At 42.9% G+C, this 6,082-nt stretch overlaps 1 pseudogene across 1 annotated transcript; it reads left to right on the top strand.

Annotated features, from left to right (window-relative positions):
- The first annotated feature begins 4,800 nt into the window (after positions 1–4,800).
- LOC308533164 (E3 ubiquitin-protein ligase RNF181-like) lies at positions 4,801–5,437 on the top strand (annotated as a pseudogene). Its single transcript has one exon. The product of its transcript is annotated as an E3 ubiquitin-protein ligase RNF181-like (transcript).
- The last annotated feature ends 645 nt before the right edge of the window (positions 5,438–6,082 follow it).

Genomic DNA, 6,082 nt, shown 5'->3' with positions numbered 1-6,082 from the left:
GCAACCATAGTAAAACAAAGACATATTTTTGATATTTATTTTATATATTTGAATTCCATTTAACAAAGAAAAATCAACCAAAAATATGAGTTCGCGTGTCAGAGGTGACATGGCGTGTCATAGGTTCGCCATCACTGCAATATACAGATCATGTATCAGAGAAGTGTACACTTGAAGCCTATATGAACTTATTAGTTAACTAGAGGCCCGGTGCATGAAATTCATGCATGGGTAGGGTCCCTAGGCCTGGCCCGTGATTAGGTCTGATCTGTGAGGCGACAGGCGGGACGATGGGGGGGGCGGGGAGAGGGTGCTGCTGGCACTCACCTTGGCTGGCCTGGCACCGCCTACTGGCCGGCCCTGACCCCTGCTGCAGCCACCAGTCACCCCCCTCTGTGGGAGGTGATTGGGGGGTCCCCACATGGGCACCCGCCTTGGCTGGCCTGGGGCCTGCAGGCTGGGAGCGGCTCCTGCATTGAGTGCCTTCCCCCTGGTGGTCAGTGTACATCATAACAACCGGTCATTCTGCCATTCAGTCAATTTGCATATTAGGCTTTCATTATATAGCATATCACTCAACTGAATTTAATTAAAAAATAAGCCCTAATCGGTTTTGCTCAGTGGATAGAGTGTTGGCCTGTGGACTGAAGGGTCCCAGGTTCGATTCTGGTCAAGGGCATGTATCTTGGTTGTGGGCACAACCCCAGGAGAGAGTGTGCAAGAGGCAGCTGATTGATGTTTCTCTCTCATCGATGTTTCAAACTCTCTATCCCTCTCCCTTCCTCTCTGTAAAGAAAAAAAAAAATCAATAAAATATATTAAAAAAATAAATAAAAAATAAAAAAAAATTAAAGTAAGTACCTGGAATGTGGATACTTTATGCTACTAATTGGTTTCATGATCATATTCTTTTTTTTAAGCACTTACTTATAAGACTTTAAACATTTAATTACAGAGTTACAATTTTATTCTTAACAATCAAAAATTAATAGTCTCCTTCAGAATTTCTTCTCACAGCTGCCTGATATTTGGCTGATGCAGGCCCCTTTGAATGGGAAAAGAATCCTCTTTTAAAAAATAACCAAAAACCAGAATAAAACAACCAAAAAAGTAAATAAACAAAAGAGCTTTTAGCACAAAGTTACATGTTATAAAAATTAGTTATAATAATTTAAACCTGGACAGTTTTAAAGAGGGCATAACTAGAAACTGTTTTTAAAAAATCATATTGGTGAAGCATCAACACAATGTTTATCTTTGAGCTATGGATCTTTCTTATAGATTTTTTTCTATGTATCTTCCAATGTGAACCTATGTGGGGAATATTTAAAATGGCCACAAAATCCTTGCTACTTCTCCCACTGCAACATGATGTCAAAGTCCCCTCTTGTGTCTGGCCTGGCCTTCATGTCTGACTTGACTGATAGAAGACTTCAGAAGTGACATTCTCGGACACTAAGGTTAGGTCATAAGTGTTGCACCTTCCACCTGTGCAGGAACCCTTGGAACACTCCTTGGAACACTCCTTTGGAATCCTTGAGCTGCCATATGTGCAGACCATGCTGGAGAGGCCATGCATAGGTGATCCAGCCCCAGCTGACCTTAGTCTTCCAGCCATCTCATCTGCAGCATCAGACTTGAAAGTAGAGATGTCTAGGACTCTTCAGAGTAGCCAGGAACAACTTGTAAACACATACACACATACTGAATTTGACTGGTTATGAATCTATAAGCCACGAATCTAAAAGGTGGCATATCTGGTAAAATTAACAATTTTGGTTTTGAAACATTGGTGCACTTTTTTTAATCTACACTAATAAAAAAGAAACATGGCAATTGGCATACGACCGCTACCCTTTTCATTGGCTAATCAGCGAGATATGCAAATTAACTGTCAGCCAAGATGGCGGCCAGCAGCCATGCAGCTTGAAACTAACATGAGGCTTGCTTGCCTCAGTGACGGAGGAAACCAGCGTTCCCCGCCTGCGGCAGCAGGCCTCTGAGCAGGCAGTTTAAGAAACATTGTAACAAATACTGCTGGACTTCAGCCAGCAGATTCGCAACATTGTAAGCAAAGGCCAGAAACCTACTTTCAGCACGGGAGGGAGGCCTAAGAGCTGGAGCCAAGACTCAAGGTAAAGCTGGCCCAGAATAAAAAAAAAGAAAAAAGAAAAAAGGAGCGGTTGGGAACTTCAGTCACTCCCAGCCTGAAAACAGCTCTCAGCCCCTCACCCAGACTCGCCAGGCACCCCAGTGGGGACCCCCACCCTGATCCAGGACACCCTCAGGACAAACCAGCCGGCCCCACCCATGCACCAGGCCTCTACCCTATATAGTAAAAGGGTAATATGCCTCCCGGCACCGGGATCAGCATGACAGGGGGCAGTGCCCAAACCCCCTGATCACCCTGCGGCTCTTTGTGTGACAGGGGCCGGGGCCCCAACCCCCTGAGCAGCCCTGCTCTGTGCCTGATAGGGGGGAGCTCCCCAACCTCCCCACCCCACGGGCCCTGCTCTGTGTGTGATGGGGTAGAGCCATAACCTCCCCATCGGCCCTGCCCTGAGTGTGAGAGTGGCAGCACCCCAATCCCCTGATCGGCCCTGCTCTGTGGGTGATAGAGGGTGGTGCCCCAACCCCCTGATGGGCTCTGCTCTGTGTGTGACAGGGGCAGCGCCCCAACCCCCTGATTGGCCCTGCTCTGTGCGTGACAGGGGGTGGCGCCGCAACCTCCCCATCGACCCTGCCTTGAGTGTGACGGGACGGTGCCCCAACCCCCCAATTGGCCCTACCCTGAGCATGACTGAGAGTGGCATCGCAACCTCCCAATCTTCCCTGCTCTGTGCATGATGGGGCGGCGCCCCAACTCCCCAATCGGCCCTGCTCTGAGCCCAACCAGGGGCTGCACCTAGGGATTGGGCCTGCCCTCTGCCACCCGGGAGCAGGCCTAAGCCAGCAAGTTGTTATCTCCCGAGGGGTCCCAGACTGCGAGAAGGCACAGGCCGGGCTGAGGGACCCCCCTCCCCCCCGAGTGCACAAATTTTTGTGCACCGGGCCTCTAGTCTATACTAATAAAAGGCTATGTGGTAGTCATGCCCTCATGCTTTGATGCCCTCATGCTGTGATACCCTCATGCAGTAACAATCCATCACCAGGAGGCTGTGTACACAGCAAGCACACGGGTGGGCAGGAACTTGACACTCCGTGCACGGAGGTGGGACCTCGGCTCTGGCAATCCATCGAGGAGTCCCGGATGGGTGGGAAGGGCCTACCTCTTTGGGGAGATCAATCGCGGGGCTCCCGCACTGTGAGAGGGCACAGGCCAGGCCGGGGAGCCCCCCCCCCCCCGAGTGCATGAATTTCATGCACTGGGCCTCTAGTATATATATATGAGTGGACCCATGTTCCCCTTTGATGGTCCCTTTTGGTTTATATTTGGGACTTTGATAAAAGTCCTTCCCTTTTTCCCTTGTTTCTTAATGAACTCTTAAGAAATTAAGAATTAATTATTTTTTTCCTTACTTTTGCTTTTTCTGTTAAGTCATGCTTGGAAAAATAAATTACTACAAATCTGACTTTTACTATTTGTGGCTTTATAATGAACACCATATATATATATATGACGGTCACTTTCACATAAGCAAGCCTGAAGGTAGTCTTATCATAAGCATTTTAAGAAATCCAAAAATATTCATTATTTTTCATACGTTTTTAAAATTTGTGATGGCAGTATTTCATTCCATACAAGCAGTGGACTGCACTTAGTTTCATGATAAATTCTGTTTCAAAGTATGAGAATTAGACATAGCAATTATCTGGTTGATATTTTTCTGCATATTAGTTTTCATGTGTAATTATGTTTCATTTGTCTGATGCTCCACCTTGTTTTGATAAAAGACATCTTCAAAAATAATAAAATTTTAAACCATCTTTATGTGAACATCTCAAGTGAAAAACTTAAATGTGATTCTCCTGATTTATGTCTTAGATTGCTTATATTTTAAATTAAATTTAGTTTTGATGGCTCTTGAGTCACACCAAAAGATTGCCTTTCTGTTTTTAATGTTTTTTAATCTACTTAATTATAATACTTGAAGATGGAACATCATTTTTTTGCTACCCTTTGGATTGTACATCTCTCTCAACTTTCTTGCAACATTTTATATTTGAGAAGTTAGACTGGAAAATCTATTCTGTTCTTTTATTAGTCAGGTCATATTTTTAGTCCTTAAACACACATACTATTTAAATTGTCTAAATACAAACTTGCCATTTGAAATTTAATGTAATTTAAACATAGTTTTTATGTGTTCCACTATAATATTATAACTGGCATTATAAGACTGTTATAAAGACTTGAGAAATATAACTCATTCTTTATCATAGCTCATCGAATTGAATTAGATCTTTACTGTGAAATAAGATTACATGAATTAAGTTATAAATGATATTTTTGGTATATGGGCAAGTACAATTAAAATATCTTTGTAAAAGCATAATGTCTTCCTTTTTTCTTCCCTATTAATAACTCCTTTGAAAAGGAAAATTCAGGACTGCTTAAAGCTTGAAAAAATTTAAAACAATTCAGTTGGTTTTTGATGCAGTTCAGTGATTCCCTAGTTATTTATAAGTCAGAAACTGAACACATATAGGCACAGACATTGTCCTAATGGAATTGCACTGTGAGTTTGCCCTACATTTTCCTTGGAAAAATTCAGATGCCTTTAAAGAGAGTTGTGAAGAGTGACTGTAAATGGTTAACTAGAACTAAATATAATCTATTTAAAGATACATAATCAAGAGATGGCGTCCTACTTCAGCGAACACGACTGCGAGCCGTTGGACCCCGAGCGGGAGGCCTGAACCAACATCCTGCTGGAGATCGCGAGGTCACTTTTCATCAGTGTGGACTTTGAAGACTTGGGGTTGGTAGTAGATTGGGATCACCACTTGCCTCCACCTGCTGCCAAGACTGCGCTTGAGAACCTCCCCAGGACAGTCATCAGGGGCTCTCGGTCTGAGCTCAAGTGCCCCATGTACCTTGAGGAGGAGGAGACTGCCATTGAGATGCCTTGCCATCACTTCTTCCATTCCAACTGCATTCTGCCCTGGCTAAGCAAGACAAATTCCTGCCCCCTCTGCCGCCATGAACTGCCGGCTGATGGTGATGCTTATGAAGAGCACAAACGGCATAAGGCTCTCAAGCACCGGGAGAAGCACCGACTAGAGAACCTGCATGGAGCCATGTACACATGAGGCAGCTGGGGCCAAGCACTGGCCCTCCACAACGTCTTCCTCTTGCACCTCAAATTCTCATTAAAGGTTTCTTTACCCACAAAAAAAAATAAATTAAAAAATAAAAATACATAATCAGAGTTTTAAAAGAAGTCACTTGTATGACTATAATGTTTTTCCTAATGAAGAGCAGCTTTTCAAAATCATTTGTTTTGACACATTTAAATTTTGCTTTCATGAAGATGTATTTTCCTTTTGAAATGTTTGAAGTTGTAGAAAATTATATTTAGTTCTGGCAGAATTAGAATCACTGGCTCCTATGTGTATTGTATTGATAGCATACCTAATAATAAAGTGTTAAGGGGAACAGCAGAGAAAAAAATCCCAAAGCTCTCATATTACAAATAACATGGTCATGGTTAAGACTAAGCTTGGATTATACAGTTTATGGTCCTTGAATCAACAGTATCAATGCCTATTTATTCAAAATCCAATCTGCAGTATTTACTAAGTGCCTAAGATGCAGAGTAACAGCATGCGGCATCCAAGACACAGCTAAGTGAATATAAATTCATTAATTAATTGATAATTTCAACACATTTTATGAATATTTACTACGGTGTGCAAGGAAACATCTCAAGCATTATAGAGGCATTAAAACTCCAGTAATGCACAGATTTAAGAAAGGAAGATTGAATTGAAGCCCTTGCCAGTGTTCATATTTACCAAGAGTCACGGAATTTCACAGTGTACTAAAAGGACCGGTAGAGGGTTTCATTTTTATATGACTGCCTAATTGATAGTTTGTAAATGTTGCTTGTAAAGGCCACATTTACCCAAATGTTAACAT

Source organism: Myotis nattereri (assembly GCF_964212035.1).
Source record: "Myotis nattereri genome assembly, chromosome: 17".
Classification (NCBI taxonomy): Eukaryota; Metazoa; Chordata; class Mammalia; order Chiroptera; family Vespertilionidae; genus Myotis; species Myotis nattereri.
The sequence above is the reverse complement of the archived record's forward strand: the minus strand, read 5'-3'. Positions and strand labels throughout refer to the sequence as shown.